The sequence below is a fragment of the Hirundo rustica genome, chromosome 16 (genome assembly GCF_015227805.2).
Source record: "Hirundo rustica isolate bHirRus1 chromosome 16, bHirRus1.pri.v3, whole genome shotgun sequence".
Classification (NCBI taxonomy): Eukaryota; Metazoa; Chordata; class Aves; order Passeriformes; family Hirundinidae; genus Hirundo; species Hirundo rustica.
In genome coordinates this window covers 10545601-10567743 of record NC_053465.1, presented here as the reverse complement: position 1 = coordinate 10567743, position 22143 = coordinate 10545601, and the positions used below count along the sequence as shown (strand labels likewise).

At 46.2% G+C, this 22143-nt stretch overlaps 1 long non-coding RNA gene across 3 annotated transcripts in view; it reads left to right on the top strand.

Annotated features, from left to right (window-relative positions):
• Positions 1-4032: 4032 nt before the first annotated feature.
• Positions 4033-22143, top strand: part of LOC120760102 (uncharacterized) — a 42978-nt gene continuing 24867 nt past the window's right edge. For all 3 annotated transcript variants that reach the window (XR_005703284.2, XR_005703283.2, XR_005703287.2), the window contains exon 1: positions 4033-4281. This is a non-coding gene — a long non-coding RNA (uncharacterized LOC120760102). The remainder of the gene's footprint in view (positions 4282-22143) is intronic.

Here is a 22143-nt window from a genome sequence, read left to right as displayed (position 1 = left end):
TGGCCAGCAGTGATTTGGCAGTGCACGAGTTACAGCCCCTCCTGAGGGAGAGGGACACAGACCATTGCACTGGCTTTGCTGGTAAGCGTGCAAAGAAGTGTCAGGATGGTGACTTCCTGCACCACACTGCTGCAAAACAGTTAAAATCCCAGCTATGGGAGGAGACAAGTGAGAAATTCCTGCCCTGCACGTTGGCTCAGGGGCATTCGCTCAAACTATGGTGTGACTGCTGAGCCCTCTTCAGCGGGGCTGGAGAGCACCCCCAGCTCTGGGAGAGGGGTCGGGGTGCAAAGAGGGGACCTGGGCACCCCTGAGCTCTGATCAGCACCCCCTCCTCAAAGGGAACCAGCCTCACAGCACCCTGGGGAAAGACTGTGGCTGCAGCTGGGCAAGAGCAGCTTCACAGAGAGCCTCAAATCCCCCTACGAGCGCTGCGGTGCGTTTGGTGTGAGGGACTCTGCAGAACATCTGGCTGGGGTTTGGGACAGGAGCTGGGGCCCCGTGAGCTGCTGCAGACCCAGGCCCAGGGGTGCCTGCCACAGGCACTGGGGCTCCTGGGGAAGGCTGGGGAGCCTGGGATGCTGACAGCAGGGCCAGCCGGGCCCGGAGGCACTCAAGTAACAAATTGAACGGTGAATATCTTAAGATGACTTTGGTTTATTGTCCAGATCAGGTCAGCGGAAAAAATATTGGGAGACTGAACAAAGAGACAGGCTGCTTTAGCAGATAAATGGACTGATCATTTCGTATTGAGGAACAATCTCTAAAACATAGTTTACTGCGCAGCTGAGGGCTGAAGCATTTGCTGATGCCGAGAGCTCCCTCTTTGACCCTCGGCGCGCGCGGAATTAAACGGCGCCGCGTTTTTTGATGGTTAAACTCCCCGAAGAGGACACTCCATTTGTTACCGGGGCTCTGATGAAGTAAAGCGCGGTTTATATGTACAAGGCCGGCCTTCAACTCATCTCAGAATGAATGGAGAGGTAAAATTGAATTTCACACTCCCGCTGCTGTGATGAATGCGCGGGCTCCGGGAGCCGGGCGCTGGCCGCAGGAGGGCAATGCCGGCTCGCTCAGCGCAGGATGCTGCTGCTGCTGCCCCACTGCTGCACAGGACAGGGGAGCCTGCAGGAATGAGCTGCAGCTGCAGGAATAAACCTGGCAGCGCAATAAATCCCGCTGGCTCTGTCCCGGCGCTGCACCTGACAAAGGGATAAACTTGTCAGATGAATGAAAGAGCACGGGGACACTAAATCAGGGTCTGATGGCAGCGACTGAGAGGCTGGGCAGGGGGGAAAGGCGCTCGGGGAAGGGCTCAGCGCTGGACAGGGAGCTGCAGGTGGCAGCTCCATCCTCTGGGATGGCTCGGAGGAAGGCACGGGAAGGGCACAGAGGTTTGAAAGTTTCTCCTGGGCAGGACGGGGACAAAGTGCCCCGGAGTCCGGAGGGTGTGTGTTGTTCTCACCCACCACAGGAGAAAAGGAGAGGGTGAGACCTGTCCACAGCTCCCTTTGGGACTGAGTGGCTCCTGTAGAAGGGAGCTGGAGGTCAGGATCCATGGAGCATCCTTGCCCTGGTGGGAGGTGGTGGCAGCAGCACTCGCCACTGCACTCCTCTTCCACTCCCTGGGACTCTGCTGGTCCTGCTGGGCAGAGCCTGCTGGGTGCCTGTGATTTCTTTCCAACAATCCCAGCAGGTAAACAAGCTCCTGTGAAACCTTTCCCTGGTAAAAAACGTCCCCTGGCTCTCCTGCATGTTCTGGGCAGTCCTGGTGCTTCATCTACGTCGTGGTGATCATCTCCTCCACCTCGACCCCCAGCTGCCTTAGTGATGGCTCACCTGGGTGGGCTACAAATGGATTCTCCCTTCTGGTTAATTCCTGGATGTGGGAACGATCCAGCCCCAGTCACTGCTCAGCGCCCCAGATTTCCTTGGCAGCATTTGACCCCGTGGTACTCAACAGTTAAAGGGTGGTGTGCTCATTGGAAATGTACATTTCAAAAGGTATAAATCAGGAAAATGTTGGGCTAAGTACTGCAGAGGACAGTTCCTATGTTAATTCAGGTAGTGGAATAGTTTCCCTGAGGTTTACTGTACTATTCGCCTAAAAATGGAGCAGTTGAAGCCAACGACATACATGAAAAGTAGAACAAGGCAAGCAATTGTCTTTCACCACCTCTCCAGCCCTGAGATCAGGGCTTTGAAAGGCGAAAGGTCAGAGCTGCTAACAAGGAAACAACATGGAAACCTGAGATGGCTCTGCTGAAACCAGTGGACTCCCACCTATGTGACTGAAAGCAGAACTATGTAAATCATTTCTTCTTTTTCTTTCTCCTTCACAAACTGAACTTTACGTGTCAAGTATCAAGTGAAACTTATTTTACTTTTTATTTTTTCTGTTGGAATGCAAAATCAAGAATACTGGCTTAGATCTTATGTGTGTTGGTTTTTTTTTGGTTTTTTTTTTTTTTAATTTATTTTAGATGAGTTACTTTGGTTTGCTTTTAGATATTTCTAAATTGAGGTAAGTTTCTAAGATTCTCTCACTAGAAATGGTTCTCTCAGTCTCATCTTAAGATGGCAAGAGCACTCTGCCCTTACTAAATGTGAAGTGTACAGGGCAGAAAGCCCAGAGCTCTGGAAACGAGCCTGTTTTCAGGAGTGGCTCTTCGTGGGTAAATTTCTCAGATGTTGAGAATGGAAGGAGTTGATTCTTTTCAGGCAGCCCCTTGCTGGTTTTGAAAACATTTCCCTGCCCCCAGAGGTGTGGCTGGAGAGGCTTCTCCTTCCTGTGGCCAGGTACACTGGAATTAAACACTCCCTGCCCTAAGGTTTCCAATGTTCCCCAAAACCAGCTTTGGTCTTCAAACTGACACAGTTTAGAAGGTATCAAACAGTGCTGTTTGTTCTACCTCGCCGTGCTAAAATAATTTTCTTTTGCTTTCTGAGCCACGGAGCTGAGAGGAAAATTCTACTGGCGAGGGAGAGAAACTTTGTATGGTAAATGTGAGCCCTCCATCCCAGGCTGGGTGGTGTGGCTGGGGCAGGGGGCTTTCAAACATCTGCTTCAACTCAGCCCCTCTCCGAGCCCAGCCACGGGCGCCCGCTGACAAACAATGGACGGCTGAAGGATAACAATGAGTCAGGTGAAAAAAGGAAATTGTTTTTTTGACAATCTGCTGTTGGGCAGGGGAGGGGGGAGGCAAAAGACCCCGTAAGGATGAAAAGCCCAGGAGAAAGGGGATAAGTTAACGTTAAATGGGCATGTGGTGACAGGGAGGGAAATGGTGGGACAGCTGGAAATGCAGCAGGAGCCCGGAGAAAATCGATACGAGATAAGCGTTCCAGGGGTAGTGCTGTTCATCAGGTGACAAAGTTAAAGGCAGCCAGACGCTAAAAGTGAGAAAATATCACTGACCCCCTGCAGTATTGATCAAACAGCTGAGACACTCAAGGCCAAAGTCACTAATAAAGTGAGATGTATCAGCGAGAAGCCCATGAGAGCAGATGAGTTGGCTTCCGAAGGTCTTAAAAATAAAAATAAAACATATCTGCAAAAGTTCTTGTTAACCATCTTCTTTGTCTTGTTAAGTGCGAAGGAGACAAAGCAGCTTTGTTGGGAGGCGCAGAGGAGAGGCGTGAGGTTTGCTGTGCTATTTGAAAACTGCGTGGATTTTGTACAGAGAGATAAAAAAAGGAGCCTGTGATGCTGGGGAGGGACAGCAGCTCTGCCAGGACACCTGCAGAAGCCACCTGAGCTTTGGGTCATGGCCCAAGCCTTAAATGGGTCACTCTGGTCACCTGAGCACCTGTGGTGACACCTGGCCACATCTGCCTCAGCACCCCCAAAGCACAAACCTCGAATCACTCCTCATAGGGAAGATCAGGTGATTTGTGCTCCTTGGTTTTCTCTAACTGCACGTGGCTGAGGGAGGCAGGTGAGGACAGGCCTCTGCCAGGACACAGGTGTTTCAATTAGGAACAATAATTAAATTAACAGAAGTTTATTTCCTGCCTCCTCCCACCCTGAAATACCTGCAGTTGTGCCTGGAGGATTTGATGCTCTCGTTTCCTGTCTGAAATAAGCTCAGGTCAGCTCCTTGTGCTGGTGTAGGCACAACCTGCAGCTGTCCTTGACCATGCCATGAACTAAAACTTGCCCCAGAGCTGGATAAGAGAGTGTTTGGGCACTGCTGTGTGTTGGGAACTGCCCAAACGTTCCGACTCCAAGAAACTTCAAAAAGACTTTTTATGGTGAGAGGACAGTGTGAAAGGAGAGAGGTAAGGAACTGTAAAGAGAGCAAATGTGTTTGAAAGTGTTGCCTGGAAAAGGCACCAGAAGAGATGAATGAGGCTGTGTGGTTGGCTATGGGGGGGAATGGAATAACTTTATTTCTGGGTCTTGATGTTGCATGTTGAATAAGAACACTCCTCTCCTCTCTTCTTGGATTTAAAGGGATCAGGGGAGCCTTTTCACCTCCCCTGCTTTTAATGGGTGAGGTTCCTGAGTGGTTGTTCTCTGCTGGGAAAGAGCTAATTTAAAGATTTGACACAGGTCCAGCTAGTGCCTTGCAGGTGTGTGGATTGTGAGTGAATAATTCTTCGATATGTGCATCTGTGCAATGAAAACCCAGCACATCAGAGTAGCTGCTTTTGTTTACTGTTTTTATCTTCTAGCAAAATCTTTGCTGTTTGCCACGCTTTAGAAATAGGTGAGTTAGGAATTAATTGTCCTGCCTGACCTCTTCAATGCCCTTTAATTCCAATTCTTAGTGTGTCTAGGAAGGGCAGTGTCCCAGAACTAGTCAGAAACAACAGAGAGGGTCTGTCTAGGTTATTTTGTTGAGCTATTTTAGTTACCCCAGCGTTTGCACCATTCTCTGTTACATGAACTTTTATCGTTGTGCACTTTTACCTGCCTTTATTGTGGTTGAACACTGGGAAAACAGAGTTACTTGGGAAAGAAAAGGAAAAACTCCACCCTTTTGTTAGCTTCTTTTATGAAAGATAACTTCCTCTGGCTTTTGCTCCTCTCCCTTGTGGAGGGAAGACGAAATAAATACTGACTTGCAAACTGATGTGAGATCCCTGCCGTGGTGATGATGGAGTGCCCTGAAAGTCCGTGTGCTGTGAAGAACTCCAGCACAGGGACTGGCAGCTCCCCCAGAGCACGAGCTTTTGGGGGAAGAGCAGAGTCCACAAAGGAAGCTGACAGAGGAGAAGGGATTTATGTAGCTCAGCTGTAGAGAACAGGGGTTAAAGGAATTGCTGGATTCATCAGGTTTTTTCTGTGATAGTAGAGACAACTGCGCCTTAAATTCCTCTTTGAAGACCCTAAGCCCAGAAGACTGGGTTTTGGTATTTTTATTATTATTAATAATTTTATTTTTTTAATGGATAGGGTTACCTTTGAAAATATTTGCAAAATTTAACTCGGACATTGACCATTTTATAGACAGCAAGATCAGATCAGTCAGCAAAGAGAGATTAATTTAATTTAATGAATATGTGATTGTTAAACCTCATAATAAAATCTTATGTAAGAACTTTGGAGAGAAAAGTTGATTACATTCGCAGGGTATAAAATGGAATAATAACTGATTTTTCATTAAATATTTTGTAAAGGTTTAGAAAATGATTGACTTCTTCCTCTCCCCATTTCCCCATCCCTTCACATGATAGAAAAACTAGTAACCTGTTCTGGGATTTTCCTTTTGTTGTTGGGTCTTCCAGCCTTACAAGTTTGAACATGTAGCAGGAAAAAGAGGAAAACCCCACTGCAACCCTTTGCACCTCTGTCCCTTTAGAAAAGTACAATTGTGCTTCTTTTGGTGTTTTCAGATGTTTTCTTTCAACCAGATTTTGTTAGCTAAGCCCAGAGCCATGATTGAGATTTTTTTAGAAGCTCAGTGATCTTGGGCAGGTGGCTGTGGGGTGCACAGGTATTTCTTGCACACCCTGTTGAGTTTTATATTCTACTGAGCCTGTTAAATTTCATAGTTTTATTTCCTAGGGAATAAGGTGAGATGCTTGGGTGGGCAGGGATGATAACAAAGGAGATGACCCTGGAGCAGCCCAGGTGAAGGGAGTGCTGCTCACCTCCAAAGAGGAGGTCCTGGCACTCCCCTGCCATCGGATTTTCTCCTGAAATACCCGAAGCTGACTTGTTGACTTTGCTAGCAGGATCCTAAAGGGGTTTTGTTGCACCTACTCTTAGAACAAAGAACTTTTCCTCACCTTTCAAGCCCCCACTTTTTCATGCAGCTTCGACATCCCACTCAGCTCGCCTGAGACTGTTGAGAGGTGCAGGTGGGAGCGTGGCTGTCCCATAGCCCCTTCTGGACCTGGGGTCCACCCAAAGCTGCATTCTCTGTGCCTGTACTCCCTCCCAAAGCTGAGCCACCTCCTGAGGTGCTGCTCACATGGAGCCTTTCCCAGAGCTCCCTCCTTCACCAGTGCCAGGTGAAACCGAGGGGCCGTGAGGAGCTGGGCAGGGAGGTGCCAGCCCTGCAGCCTCTGTGAGCACACTCAGGCCTGCTGCTATGGAAGGAGCCGGGTATTTAGGGGAAGGCACCGTCCCCAGCACCACCCTGCTATTTCAGCTTGTCTAATTATTATTGCCCTTTGCGTTTTCCTGCAGTGGATGAGTACTGGAGGAGGGTTGGAGGGCAGGGATGGTGCAGGGGAAGAGAGCAGAGATTTGTGAGATGGGGATCCCAGCCTGGAGAGGAGGACACTGACCTTGCTGAGCACCCAGGGGCAGCCCCAGCTGCTGGTGTGTGCTGTATGCTTGGGTGGGATTTAAGATGGTTCTCATCTGTAAGTGCCAGTTATTCATGTTTTAATTTCTAAGTATTCCCCACAGTTGTTCTGAAAGTGAGCCATTTCCCTGTGACACCCGAAGAGGTGTGGTGAGACTGCTGAGATTGTGATCCAAGTGTTGTGCTCGTCCTTGATAATCCCCTGATTGTGCCAAGAGTTAGTTTAACAAATCCAACTGTTTGAAACAACAACTTTCTCTTCTTGGAGCCAAAGATAATTCTGGATTTTTTCAGGGCGGAAATCTTTACCCAAACAGCAGATGCAGGTTTATAACAACCCCTCCACTGGTGAAGCACATTGGTGGCTGCAGTAAAGCACATCAGTCCTTGAGGCTCGATGGTTTTGTTAGGATCTTCCATGGTCTTGTCTTGGCTGGGTGTAATTATGGTGGGAAATTGAACCTGATGCACCTTTTTTATTTTGTGTGTGTGTGTATGCAGTAACCTGCCTTCTGAGAGCATTGCTTGCTCTTTCTTTTTCCTCTTGATCAGGAGGCTCCCAGACTGGTCCTGCTGACCCCCAGAGGGATCTTCCCTGTGCTTTCCTGTGGTGTAATTTGGGGTCAGGGTCCTGTTATACTGAAATGCAATTTTTTTTGCCTCCTGAAGATTTAGAAGGGTGGGGAGAGGACAGGACATTTTGTGAAGGGTGGAGAGTGGGGTGTTGATTCCTTCTTCACTGAGAAACACACAAATGAGAAATCTGGATGGGTCAAAAGAGGAGATTTAGCCCAGTATCAGTTCAGCCAAGCTTTTATTAGTTGAGCCTTTTTATTTGTGTTTCAAGTTCATTGTGATGTCTTTAAACACTTGCAACAGTCTAAATTCCTGACTCAGTAAGGGAGGGGGTGGAATTCTTTGGCCACATCCAGGCAGCAAAGAACAGTTTGTAGCTTCTCTTGTAGAATTTGTGGATGATGTCACAAATCTTCCCCTTGTTTTGTGTGATATTTAAAACACCTTGGACCAAGGAAACTCCACAATATATAACCTGGCTCATGTCTCACCTGTGAGTTACATGTGGAATATTTACAGGTGCAGTGAAGGAATTCTATGGGATATTTTAGATGAAATGCAGGAATTTTATCAAGGCTCACTTTTCTTCAGTGTAACTCATGCTTTTGTGCAGTTTCTCCGTTTTTAGTTTTTTTATTTTTCTCCCTATTGTTTTTGCCACCTGATTCCCAAGAAGAAGTTTCCTGACATCTGCACGAGCTGATATTATGCCCTGAGCTGTGATTATGGAGAATTCCGTGCTTGTGTTGCCCTCTGTGGCTGTGGGGGATCTTGTGCTGTTCTGACACAGAGGCTTCCCCTGTTGATCAGAGCTGTGTTCAGTGAGGTGAGCCCTTTGCAAGAGAGCCCAGCACCTGTGGCTCTGCCCCAGGGAGGCAGCAGTGACACCAGCAGCTGAGGTGACACCCTTTGGGATGCCCTTGGCTTCTGTGAAAGCACAGCTTCTTACAGTGAATAAACAGCTGGGTGAGAAGGAAGAGGCTGGCCCTGGATCAAAACCAGAGGGGTTCCTGCCCCAGGGTAGCAGAGCTTTGTTCTGGGGATATCTCAGGCAGAAGCTTTGGGAGGGTTTTGGAAACCCAATGTGACCAAATACAGGTTTTCCATGGTGTTGGGGAGGAGGAAAATTTAACAGGAAAGTCTTACAGATATGAGTGCTTAGCAGAAGGTTCTCTAGAAATGAAAGCAAATTTTGATATAGGAGAGCAAAAGATGTCTGAAATGAAAGGTTGCTGAGTTAGTTGTTACTGGACGAAGGCTGGGATGAGTTGGAAGGAAAATTTTATGGCTAAGAGCAAATAATAAGTTGCCTACAAACAAAACCTTTTTTTTACCAAGTAAAGAGAAACCTCAGGAAAAGCATAGGCAAACAAAACCCCAAGTAAAAAGATTGTTCCACGGCAAGAAAACAGAAAAACAACTTTAAGCTTAAACTGTAACATACCAGCTCGTGGTTGGATGGTAGTGACCATAATAGGGTAATGATAATAGTTATGGTAGGCTATAGGTAATAGTAAAGGTTTGTGTGTGATGCTGATTGGTTATTATGTATTGAGATGCACAGTAAATAAAAATATAGAATGCATTTTAAGCAGAACCAAGGCGGCTTCAGGTTTGCCTATAACCTGTAGCTGGCAGCTTTAGGCCTGGCTCTGTCACCCACGACCCAAGAGTGCTGTAACATCTTCTATAAAATAAACAGCACTTGGAGGAGCTGCCTCTTGTCCCAACATCCTTCATCAACATATCCTCTACACCACAAGAAAAAATAAACCTTCACAGGCCCTTCCCTGCCTCCCCTCCCCTGTGGAGGTGTGCACTGTGCTCCCTGTAACACCTGACAGCCACAAATCTGCTCCAGGGGGGCCTCTGAGGCACTGTGCTTGGGCAGGGCTGGGAAGCAGTCCTGTTCTTTGTCCTCTGACAGAATAGTCCAGGATTATTGAAATTCACGGCGGGTAGGCATCAAAAGAGCATTTCTTTCCCTTGAGCAGCTTGTTCTGTTAACTGCTAAACCTTGTAAGGCAAAGCCATCCTTTCCTCTGGGGACAGGAAGGGTTTTGAAGCTCTGTTAGAGTGAGGGTGTATTGTCTCTCCCAATCAAAAATCAACGTGCTCAAGCATAAGATCTGCTTGTACTTGAGCATTCCTTGGTGAATGGATTGGAAGGTTGTTGGCTGAATTTCCCAGCCATTCCAGCTCGTGGCTGAGCATCCCTCCCTCCCCTTGCCCTGGCGTGCGGGCAGGTCCTGGTTCAGAGACCTCTGGGGCCAGGTGTAACCTGCCCCTTCAGTTCCTTGATCTGGGAAGGAAAGAAACAAAAGATCCCAGCTCTAAAAGGGCGCAGCTCAAGCCAATCCCAGGGCCCACGATGGTAATGGCCAATTATGATGGGATTATAAAAGATGGCATTACAGTGCTGGAGGTATTGATTGAGCCTTTAGCCATAGAGACATTGAGAGAGAGAGCAGCAATGAGTGGGGGATCAATATAGGCATCTTTAGGCCTATTTATCTCTGGGTGATTTTTCCATTCCCCTTCCTGTTCGATGTGGCATAATTTACCTTCATAAAGTGTTCAGCGTCAGGGGTCCATTATCAGAGTAATCAGTTTTGATTAGTAGAGAAAGGGTACAAAATTGTTTAGCCTCTAGATAGAACTGTGAAGAGTGAGTAAACTATGCTTGACAGCACCTAATGCAGTTAGAATGTAGACTTAATTTGATTCCAATTCTTTATGGCTTTCCATGATTTCAAGCATCTATTGGTTTGTTAGAAAAATATAATAGGAAATGGGCTGTGGCAGGTGGGAGGGGAGAGGGAGGAGAGAGATAATTTAAGTTTGCAGGATGCAATTTTCCTCAATATAAACATTCTAATGCAATTTGATGCCTGTTGTGTTTTGGTGCGCCTGGCAGGAGCTTTTATTTTTCAGATTTATTTTTAGCACTCTGAGGATTCTCAGGGGGTGACCCAGTGTGGGTGGCTGGATGTTTATTCCCAGTGGCACCAGCTGAGCCTCAGAAGCTCTGACCTGCAGCTCAGAGCTGTGAGTCAGGGCTCTTTCCTTTCCTTCCCAGCCCTTTCCCTTGAGTGGTGCTGCAGCGTTGGCCTCCTCCTAACTTGTGTTGGATACTCTTAAAGTGGAGTGGAGAAACCTGTAAAAGGCATTCACGGTGGCAGAAGTCCTGGAGGTTCTCTGGTGGAGGGGCTGTCCTGCTTTGAAGTCAATCATTGATCAGAGGGGATTCATGCTACTGGACACTGTGAGTGTCAGGGAGGAGCCAGCTGGGCTTTTACTGGGCAGTGACCTCACTCTTCTCCAGCTCTCAGAAAACCAGTGTGCTGGAAATGATCAGCTGTTTCCCCAAACTTCTGCTGTCTGTTGGTTTGAATCCTCAGTCCATCTCAGTCATGCCTGAGGCAGCTGGTCCACAACAATTCCAGCTCTGCCAGGTGGACACAGGGGTCAGCCAGGCAGCCACGTGACAGGAGAGGAGTGGGGACAGTCCCCTCGGGTGGCTGACTCCTGCCACGTCCCTGGGTGTGCTGGGAAGGGATGCTCAGGGTCTGTCACACCAGGGTGCAGAGTTTAGCCCTAGTGCACATCCCAAAAGGAGAAATCCTCATCCCTGCCGCCCCTGCTCTGCTCTTCCAGTGAGCTGACACAAGGATTTAACCTCAGCCTGAGCTGGGTCAATACTCACCTGTGGAGAGGCAGGAGCTGCAGGAGCAGGTCACCTCCTGCATGCCCATGGCAAGAGGCACAGGGCAGCTGGCTGGGTCATCTGCAGCTCTAAAACTTTATGTGAAAGCAAAATTGACAGTAAAACCCGAGTGTGCCACCCACCACTGTATTTAGCTGAGGCTTTTAAACTTTTCCCAGATACCCATCTTATTCTAAATCCTCCCCCATTTTTTTTCCCCTCGGTTTCCTTTTATTTTTTTTCTTGTTTCTCAAGAGAAGCTGAGCAGTTGGAAGAAAACCAAACAGAATTCCTGAAGCTGGCCCATGAGGTCCAACAAAGGACCAGCCTGGATCTGGCAGCCCAAAGGGAAGCAGAGCCTCTGGAGCTCACACCCAGCTGGCACACCTGCCTCTGCCCATCTGTGAGGGACCCTGGGAGAATTATCAGGATCACTCTGCAGGACACATTCATTTTTCTAGTTTTATCTATAAAATTAAAGCTGCACAAACCCATTTGAGTATTAGCATCTCCAGTCACAGATCCTGGAGTGTTTGGCTGATACCCTCTGGTGACTAAAGCTTTTAATACCTTTTAACACCTTTTAACACTGACATGGAGACAGTGTTGCTTGGTCCTGTGCTTTTCCTGAGTCTTGGGATATTTGGGCTTGTGTTTATTACCCCTGCTCCTGGAGGCAAGGCACTGCAAGGGAATCCTGGCTTCTGCTTTAAGCATTTCTAGTAATTGTGGTTTGTGAGAATGGCTTTAAACTGTGATCTGGCACCAATGTAACAATGCAGGGACTAGAAAACAAATAAAAACTTAAGTTAGAAAAGCACAACAACCCCAACTAATTTTTGAGCTACTTATGTTCTTTTATTTATTTATTTTTTAGAGGGTAGACAATATACTCACAATACATGTCTCTGTATATCATCATATATATGGAGGTGTTCCCTTCTATTTTTTTTTTTTTTTCATTTGGAAAGCTGTGTGTAATGTAAAGAATTGGCAAGCGGCTACCATCAACTCCAACAAAAATATTTGAAACTGCTTTCCTCCTGTGGTGCTTCACTTTGTCCACATCCAATGCAAGCCAAAGCAGCTGAATGCTGGGCTTGGAAATGACTTTTCATGGTGAATTCCTGTCCTGTTGGAAATGGCTGTAGGAACTTCTGCTACTGGAATTGAGGAAATGCACCTTGGGATCCAAAGGGATGAGCAAGAGGTGATGACACCTTGAGTGGTTTGGATATGGAGGTGGTTGCATGATTATTATGGTCAAAAAGGAACTATTATCATCCAAAAAGTCTGCTTTGGAGGTTGGTTGGTTTGTATTCTTTCAGGCATGAAAATATAAATTAGTTTTTCTGTGTCTGTTATTTTTGTTTTTGCCAAACATGTTACATTTTGTATGGACAATCAGAGGTAGCTGAAAACCTGCTGTGTGTCAGAGTAGCCTGCTGGATTGTAAATATTTGTGAAGAAAACAGAAATTGTTCACAGAAATTTCCCTGTGAACTCTTTCTGTTGACAAAACTCCTGTTATCCTTTTTCACTTGATGAGGAAGCTGTAGTACCTGCCATCTCTCCAGAACAGTTTTTGATCTCCAAAGTTTGTGGTTTCTAAAGAGAAACAAGCTGAACTTGGGGGGTATTGCTGGACTGGGACATTTCCCACCACCTTTTGTCTGTTCTCTAGCAGCTGGCCTTGCCCCACCATGTAAATGAGAGAATTTTGCGGTGAGCATTAACTCTGTTTTCTGCAGACCTCTGTCAGAAACTTCAGCCTGTGTGTGGATGCGCCAGAAGTACTAAAACAAAGTTTCAGAGCAAATGAGAAGGATTTCTATGCCTGGAGTTTTGGTCCAGAGCCCAGCAGAACCCCTAAGCACATGTGCAATGTGAGGGAAGTGTGTAACATCTTAAGTGAATTTGTTTCAGCTGTGTTCACGCCTCTCTCTCAAGTACTTCCCATGAAAATTGGGACTATAAAACCCTGCTGGCATGGAAGTTTTTTCTTCTATAAAGTTTAAAGTTGTGTGCAGCAATACTCCATATCCCAAACTAATAGTTTGCATGTGCGAACCAAAGTATTAAATTCACGGTTTCTTGAGCAAAGCCAATGTTTATTACGTGACACGCCCAGTGTGTCTCTTACCTGTTCACTCACAAAGCTGCCTCGTGCATCGTGGAATTGGGATCTGTGGAGTAGCAAGAGCTGCTGCTGCAAAGAGGTTAAATTAATCAAGTTGATTGAATGGGATAAATTATTAGTCGATCAAAATACACAGTTGATTTTTGGAACAAAGTGAGGTGGATGTCTTGCTTATCTCAGTGTTCACATGCATGCATTCCTGGTCTTTCAGGAAATTAATCTGCAGTGCAAATCACAGATTTCCTTTCTTTGGACTAGCACAATTCAGATTTGTGGCCATGAAAGTGATTCCAGACACAGCCTAAGAAAATGGATCCTGTTTGATATCTGAAAGCCATCAGCTGTGTTTGGGCAGGGTCACCACGTGTCCTGTCAGCAGAGTCACCAGCCTCTGAGCAGACACACTTATCTGGGGCTGCATGATTTAGAGGGGTAGCATTTTTCAGTAGTTAAAGGATGCCAGCTGGGTAAATAAACCCAGACCATCATGTATGAGTCCTCCTGCTTCCCAAAGTTCATTAGTGATAACAAGACTCTTGGCATTTGGATAATAAATCCACGCTCTAAGGGCTGCTGTGTGCAGGCTGAGGAGTTCAGATGGTGACATTAATGCTGCAAATAAGAAAAGAAAGAAAGAAACTTCTTGCAAGGGAGAGGAGGGAGCAGGAAAGGGCAGCCAAGTGTTGGAGCAATGATTTCATCATTGCACCTCTCTGCGCAGAGCACCCACCACGTGCTGCTGGTTATTTCTGTGTCAGCCCTTCGAGCCAGCATGGAGAAAAGTGTTTAAGACTATGAGAGATGTGGAATGGGGATGTTCCCTGCCTGAGCTGCTTTGTCTGGCCTCATCAATCAAGTCAGACGGGCTCAGGGGCTGCCTGGAGCTGCTCACACCCAGCTCTTTATCCTCGCCTGTCCCGCTGCAGTGATTTGTTTTGCACTGGGTTACCTGCCTGTGTGCTTGGGCTGTGGGTATCTGTCTGTAATCCCAAAATATTTCTAGACAAGTCCATGCAAAGGAGTGCTAAAAACCTCCAGAAAAACGGTGGTAGGTTGTGAGATACTCTGGACCTTGCTGAGGCAGGGACTAATTGTGATTTTTGGTAATAACCCCTTTTTGTTGCTTTAGTACTAATTTCCAACTCCTCCATCAGATACAGAAGCTCTGTATATCTACAATGTGTGCTGATGGCTCTGCACCAATGTTCTCCTGGGCCAACAAAGAAAAAAAAAGAGAAAAAGAACAAATGTCATTTTGAAACTTTCTCTAGTGAGAGAAGGGAGAGAATCAGGTGTGGAGTGAGAATCAGAGTGGGGGAATCAGCCCTGCTGCCCTGCCAGGGCTCCTCACAGGCCAGTGCTGGCTCTGGGTTTAAAGCCAGCTCTCCTGGCCTTGCTAAGAATTGTGAAAATATCTTTAAACTTAAGTTTTTATTGTTCTGGGCTTTAATTTTTATTGTTCTGGGGGACAAGAGACATGCTAGCACAGACTGATTTGTGAGGAATAGTGAATTTACCTCTAAAGTGCTCCAGACTGCCTTATCTCAGGAAAATGTTAATGGTTTGAAAGCTTCATGCTCTTGCACAAGGAGCTTTATTTGGGTTCATCTGTAATTTAGCAAATGCAGAACCCAAATTCCTTAATCCAAAATCAAAACCATCTAAACATCATGGAGAAAAACCAAAACAATGGGTGACTAAATCTCTCCTTTGCTTAGAAGTAGTCACAAAATATCTCCCCCGTGCCTGCTAGCTGGACAAGGGTTTTGCCATGGCAGGATTGAAAGTTTGGGAGGGTCAGAAGCAAAGTAGATGTCTATAAATTGCTCTGGAGTGTTTGCAGAGTACCTGGGAGGATATCAGCTTCACCTGAACCCATCTTCTGTGGGCAGCAATCAGCTTTTTGGCTCTCGCCTTCTGTGTATTGTAGCTGAATTAATTAATTAATTAAAAAAATGTCTTTTTCTCTCTAATTTTTAGACCAAGTGTAACTAGCAGTAAATTGGATGGCGTTTCACACACATGCCTGTACTGTAGACCTCTCCCCAGCTTAAAAGTCACTTTTGGTAAAAGAATTGTGAAGTATGAAGTGTCAAGTGTGATCTGCTCTCTGATAAGGTTATAGCTGAGGAAGGAGCCTCAATTAAGTTTTCATCTCATAGGACTACGGTGGAAAATAGAATCAAAATTAGCAGATAAGCAAATAAAATCTCAAGGACAATGACAGAATAAGCATGTCTGCTAAGCAATTTGGTGAGGGGAAAATCTGGCACCTCTTGTTTAAGGAGAAAACACGAGGAGGGAAGGGAAAATGCGCAGTCCTTCAGTGACTGGGGAGGAGCTCTGGCAGAGGTAGGTGTGGTGCTTCTCAGCCTGCTTCGGTGGCGGACCTGGCAGTGCTGGTTGATGCTTGGGCTTGGTGCTCTCAACAGGTCCTTTCCAATCTGAATGGTTTTGTGATTCCAAGCTGGTTTGAAACGCCAAACCCCAGATTCTCTGTCTGAATAATCTTGAACTGTGCACAGCGGAATGTGTTTTCTCAGCCTGCTGTGGGTGAGCCATCTCTCCCTGCCCCTCTGAGCCCAGTGGAGATGGCTCTAATGCTCTGCTGCCCACGGCAATGCTGAAATGAGCCCAGATCACAGAGTTTAGGGGACAAGGAGATGAGTGCAGTGCTCTGGCTTTGCTTGGTGAGATGCCAGGAGATTCCCTCCTTCCTGTCCTTGCTGATTTAAACGGGAGTTGGAGCATTGCTAAGAGCCCTGCAATACTTGTCAAGGATAGTGTGTGTTGAGCTGGTGTGCAGGGCCCTTTCCAGAGCAGTGCTGCTGTAGGACAGTTAGTGCACTTCCTGAGGTCGTGATCCCACGTTTGGAGTTATCCCCAGACCATCAGCCTGTAATCAGCTCACGTTCAGCAGGTCCAGAGCCCCTCTCAGGAGCTCCTGGCAGGATTTGGAGGGACCCACAAGGAGTTAGGGTGTTATGGGCCAGCAGCAAATGGCAGGGATTCGCCTTTCATTTCTGGGGACTGAGGGGGAGTAAGGGGGGCTCATAAAAATAAATATATTTAATAGCACAGAATGAAACAACAAATTGAAATTGTGCTGAAATCCAATTCTGGGGTTTTATAATCCACAGAAACTTATTTACTTCAGAGACCTGTGTAAGCTGGGGGGAAAGAAGTGAGCTTTCCACTCCATCCCCAAAACAGAGAGAATTTAGAGCCCTTTTATGGCGCATTTTAGGACAATGACCTGGGCACTGTGTTCAGCTGCTTTGCTCGCCCCATAAAACCCGGTTTATACAGTCCTGGCATCAATCCTGTTCTCTTTGGGGCTTTCCAGAGCAGGGGCTGCCAGCAGAAGCACTTCATGATGTAGGGTTGGAGTGTCAATGGGACAGAGAGCAGAGCCGTGGTGCTCACCTCTGTGATCAGTAGGAAAGGGATATTTTGGCATAAATAAATCCTGCTGTGTCATGGGCAGAGCCTCTCCCTGCAGCCCAAGGTTTGAGGGAACTCCTCTGCTCTCCAGAACCTGATTTTTTTTAAAGTTTGTTTACACTGGGTAGCACAGCTGAAACAAGAGAGACACCCCCCCAAAGGGAAGGTGAAGATGACACTCCCAGCGTATTTTAATTGACTGTGCCAGGGATCTTCAGTTTCTGGTGTTGAATTTTCTGTAGCAGTATTTGAATTTTATTGAGTATCCATTCCCCCAAGAATTTTTCATTTGGAAATACCAAATGCATTTTTTCATTGCTTTATACTTCCCATTGAATCATTTCATTTTTTCAGGGAATAAGCTTCCTTTCCCTGTTTCCAGATCTAATTCTGAATCTGTGTTTTAACGAAGTTTTTCAGCTCCCCATTCCGGAGCAGAAAGGAGCAAACTTCCCAAAGATTGCAGGGTGGGAAGGAGCTGAATGTTGCACAATTTGAGGTGAGGAAAAGGTGTGGTTCCTCAAGACAAATCCCTCACTTGCTGCTTGTGTCCTCACTCGGAGTTTTTTGAAGTCTGCTTGCTTTTCCTGCGAGCTTCTGGAGAAGCCTAAGGAGGAAATCATCTGGGCCACAGGAGAAGTTTGACTTAAAGGAGAAGAGAAAATGGCTTTGGGAGAATCAACTCTACTTCAGCTGCACAAATAGACCAATTTCTGGGTTAACACTTGAACATTTACTTATTTTAGCCAAAGGTGTTTGCTTGTAGTCAACACTTCTGCAGTTTCCATGAGTCTTTATCTCTAAAGAACAACCCCCTGTTGACATTTCTTCTTGCAGTGGCACGGTAACTGGCCTTGTGGCCACAGCTGTCACTGTCCCTCCAGCCAGTGTGCACGCTGCCACAGCAGAGGGGAAGCAGAAAAATCAGAATTCCAGTCCTGTCTGAAAAGTAAAAGGGACAAATTAGTTTCTTGTCACTGCGCTGCAATAAATACATTGTCATTTTTATACCCCAGTGAATCATATTCTCCATTTCCCCCGTAACTATTATACAGTCTGCTGGCAGTACATCATTTTTTGGTAATTTTATTTTCACCAATTGTTTTATGAAATTTTTGAGTTTTATGGACACTAAAACAAATCTAGCCTGTGCGTATTATAGCCCCTTAAATCACCAGCAGGAAATCTCAAGGTTCCTCTAGACTGTGAGAGAAGGAAGCTTTAGGAAAGAAAGATTGCTCCTAGCTTATAAACTGAGCAAAAACCCAGAGATAAGTTTGTAAAAGGGACATACATCATCACTGGCAAAAAGCAGGACGTAAAACAACATCTCTCCACTCAGCTCCCTTAAGAATAAAAATGGATTTTTATTTAGCAGAAACACTAAAGTAGTTGGGGAAAGGAACACACAAGCTTTTCCATGCTTTCTTAACCATAACAATCCTTATTTCCTGCAGAGCTGCTGTGTCAGGCACCGCCTTGGCTAAACTGGGGTTTGTTGTAGTCACAAACCAGAGGGAAATTGGAAGAAACTCTGAATTCTAGGCTGAATGTTGGCAGTTCTTGGCTGAATTTGACCCTCCTGGTGCTGAGGAAGTGGTGCCACCAGGGCATGGGAAAAGGGATTATCCAGGATCTCCTTATCCATAACCTTTGGTAATGTTTCTGTGGTTAAACCATCTGGGCTGGTTTCTGAGACGGTTTTACTGCTGGCACAAAGTTTCAGATGGCTTAAACCAATGCTGTGTTGAGGTATGATAGAAACTATTTACTTTTTTTTTAATCAAGAAGATTTTTGTTCTCAAAACAAAAGTGGATTTTTTTGGTCCCCTTTGATCCACTCTGTGTATATCTGAATATAAGAAAGAAAAAGAAGATGAGATGGCCTTGTTTAGATGGAAACATTGAACCAGAGCTTTCTTAACTGTAAATCTGACAGGGTCTAAGAATGAGCTCTCACCTCAATTCTGATTTGGACTTTGCAGTCTTGAATGATCTACTCCTTTTTTGCTTTTCATTTTTATTCACCTCCACATGTTCAAGGGCTCTGAACAGAATGGATTATATACTTGATTTGTAAATTGGAAGAAACATTGTTTTTAGATCAAATTGAATAATTTTTGTTTCTAAGAATTTTTTTGAAAAAAGATAGTATGAATGAGAAATCTGAAGGCTGGTATAAAAATGGCAGTCCTGACTCAGACCTGTGGTCCACTGAGGCTGGAAGTGGAATAGTCTCACTGTGTATGCACATATTTCCCTCAATACGTCCTTCCAGCAATCTATTATATAGGAACTTATGAGCCAAAGGGAAGACATTCGTTAATGGCCCTTGATGGATTTTTCCCTCTGTGAATTTATTGAGTTGAACATATGTACATTCATTACCTCCCCTCTGTAACATGTGGTGTGATGGAGAGAAAGAAGAAGGAAAAAAAAGCCTCCTTTTTCCTGCTTTTAGAGTCCTTTCTTGTCTCCCTTCACCTGCTGCCCCACTTGGTGCTTTGCAAGGAGCTGTGCTCTGTCACCATCCCTTCACCTGCCCTGTGATGCCCATCAGCTTAAAGACTCCTACCCCCTTTGTCTTGTCTGGCCATCCTGTTCCCAGCTGGAGAATCCCAGGTTGTTTACTGATTTTGGACTAAAAACCTTCCTGGGGGAATGTGGTGCTGCCCCCAGAGTGAGCTTGGCTTCTTCACGTGCGTGCTGGCTTGAAGGCAAAACCAGCGAGAGACTCCAAGTCAGAAAAAAAATAATTTAATGGGAGAGAAAAAAAGTAAAATAAAATAAAACACATGCAATGGTACAAAAGATCACTGACAGAGTCAGAATACAGCCTGAAACCGTGGCGGTAGCAGTCCAGATGAAGTGGTCTTGTTGAAGCAGTGATCCCCTAGAAAGGTCTGGTAGCTCTTGTCCTCTGGGAATCCAGTGGGTAAGGCTGCCTGTGCTGTCCCAAAGCCCAGATTATATCCAGGTGGGAATGCTTGGCTCCTCCCCCTGGGTGGAGCATCTCACAGTGGGCTGATATCATTTTATCAGTCTTGCAATGGGTCCTTGATTGCCCATTAAACAGAGACAGCTCCCAGAGGGAGTTATCTGAGTCATGCAGTAGGGCATTGATGGCCCATTAACAGAAGATAGTCTGGAGGGAGGGGGCACGGGAAACAGTGCACAACTTAGTTTCAACAGCTCATGTAGGTGGTGATAGAATACATACTTTGGGCACATCTTATATTGTAACCCAGGACAACATGCTACAGATTTGGGATGCTGGAACTGCAACTCTTCTGCTTTGCATCAAGAGTGGGTTAAAGCCCAATTCAACACTTTTCACTCAGGAGTCCTGAAAAAAAGAAACCAGTAAAGACACATTCCTGAGGGAATGGTGTTTTGGTTGCAAAAGAAAACTCTCTGAAATGTAAGTGCGAGCTAAAAATCTCTACTTGTTAAATTAATTTTCCAAGGTAATGGATTTCAGACTGTATATTGTGAATAAATCAGCTAATCATAAACATGGGCAAGATTTCCAGCTCTATTTTTATATCACCAGAAAAGAAATATCTGCAGGTTTGAACTCAAACTGCCTTTGACTCTGCCCTCCTGGTGTTAGGAGCACTGTGCATTCTCGCTGTCCAGAACACATCAGAGCTGCTCTGTGTCTCTGTCACATTGCCATTGGAGTGTTTCAGGGGAAGATGTCCCTAACAACCTGGGGATCAGCCCCTGGCCACATGGATGGTGATTTTTCTCTTTGCTTTAGTACAAAAGCATCCTGAGGATTTGTAATTGGTTTCCATTCTCGTTGTGGCGGAAGGAGTGACAGAGGTGAAGCACGTCCTGTTTGGAATGGTGGTGAGGAAAAGGTGAGTTCAAGAGAAGGGTGAGTGAGTTGATGTGCCCAGCATGGCTTGATCCCTCCAGGAGTTCAAAGCAGGGCATGGACAGTAGTTATGAAATTCAGAGTGTAGCTGTATTAGCTAAAGGTTTTATGCTGGTATAACTTGTGCTCTGATGAGAAGGAGTTAACCCCAGCTTTTTAAAGTGTTTTCACATCACTGGGGCTGTAATCATGCTAAAGGCCTTGACTGCTTTAATGGAAAATATTCTCCTTAGGGTTTGGGTCACAGCCCTCCCACTCTCTGGCTCAGGGGTTTGGGAAAGGCTTTGCACAGCTACAAGTGAATTGTGAGGAAGGATATGGCCATGAAAGGAGGACCTGCAGCTCTGTTCAAAGCATTTGAGAGAAAAGCCAAAGCAGCAGCAGGAGCAAAGATCCCTAAGGCTGTGGTTTGCTGTGGTTGCTGTGTCCCTCCTGTGTCACCTGGGGTCTGGCACTGACCCCGGAGATGAGCCACATTCCTGCAGGAGATTTGTGCCTCCTGACAACGCAGGGTGAAGCACCGTGCACCCCTTCGTGTTTCAGGATCGTTCATCTGAGCCAGGCAACAAACACACATCTCAGCTTCTCTCTGTTCTACCAGCTCTCTGAAATCTCTTAAAAGAAACTTCACTCTGCTACTCACTCACTCACTCACTCCCCTCCCTCTTTGCTGCTTTATCCTCACTCCCCTCTTCTCTTTGCACAAAGTACAGTTCCTAACCTTTTGCTTTTGCTCTCTGCCGCTAAATCTACTTTTAATTTTTTTTCCTCCTTTTTTTTTTTTCCCTTTTTCTGCCTGTTTAATCTCAACCCAGCCCCAGCACTGGTGCAGCGTTACAACAGTTTTGTCATGTTGGCTGTCACCGTGCTGACAGCTCCGTGACAGCTGGCAGATGTATGGATGATGGATGTTTTCTCCCTTGTGCAAGGACGATGGGATAAAAGTGCAAACAAACCGGGTAATAGATGGGAAAAGCAGAGCAGCGTTGATAAGGCCTGGTCCCCACTCTGTGATGTATGGGAAAGCAAGCTGCAGGCAATTTGTTTCAGAGAAATGAGGGAGCCTTTGTAGAGAGGGACACAAGGAAAAGGGGAAAAAAAAAATAAAGAAAAAGAGAGAAAATGAAGTAATAATAATAAGAGAGGGGAATACCTAAAGCTTGTCTGTGTTGTGGCAACACCAGGCTGTTGTTATGGCAATAGGCAAATCTCACTTCAAGGACAGGCTTGGGGTCCTTGGCATTCATTAGGGACCCCGGGAGGATGTCTGGGGTGGGAACACTGAGTTTGTCTTTGCTTTTTTCTGCTCTCCCCTCGCCTCCCTGCTGGCTTGATGAGACACTTGCTGCTAGCTGCGGGGGCTGGGTGTCATCTGAAAGGGCTCACAAAGGGCTGTGGTGGCTGTGGACAGATGAACTTTTCTCAAGCCACTCACTGGTGGCGCTGAGCAGTTCCTGTGTCACATGGAGGGGCTGCTGCTCCTCGCCGTGAGCCAGGCTCAGCCCTGTGGGCTCTGACATCCAGGGATGCTCTGTGGTCAGTGCCTCACCCCGGCTCCCCAGGGGGAAGGAGGCAGGTGCTCAAATGGTGATCCCGGGCACAGGGTGGCATTCCCCTCGTCCCTGAGAGCTGT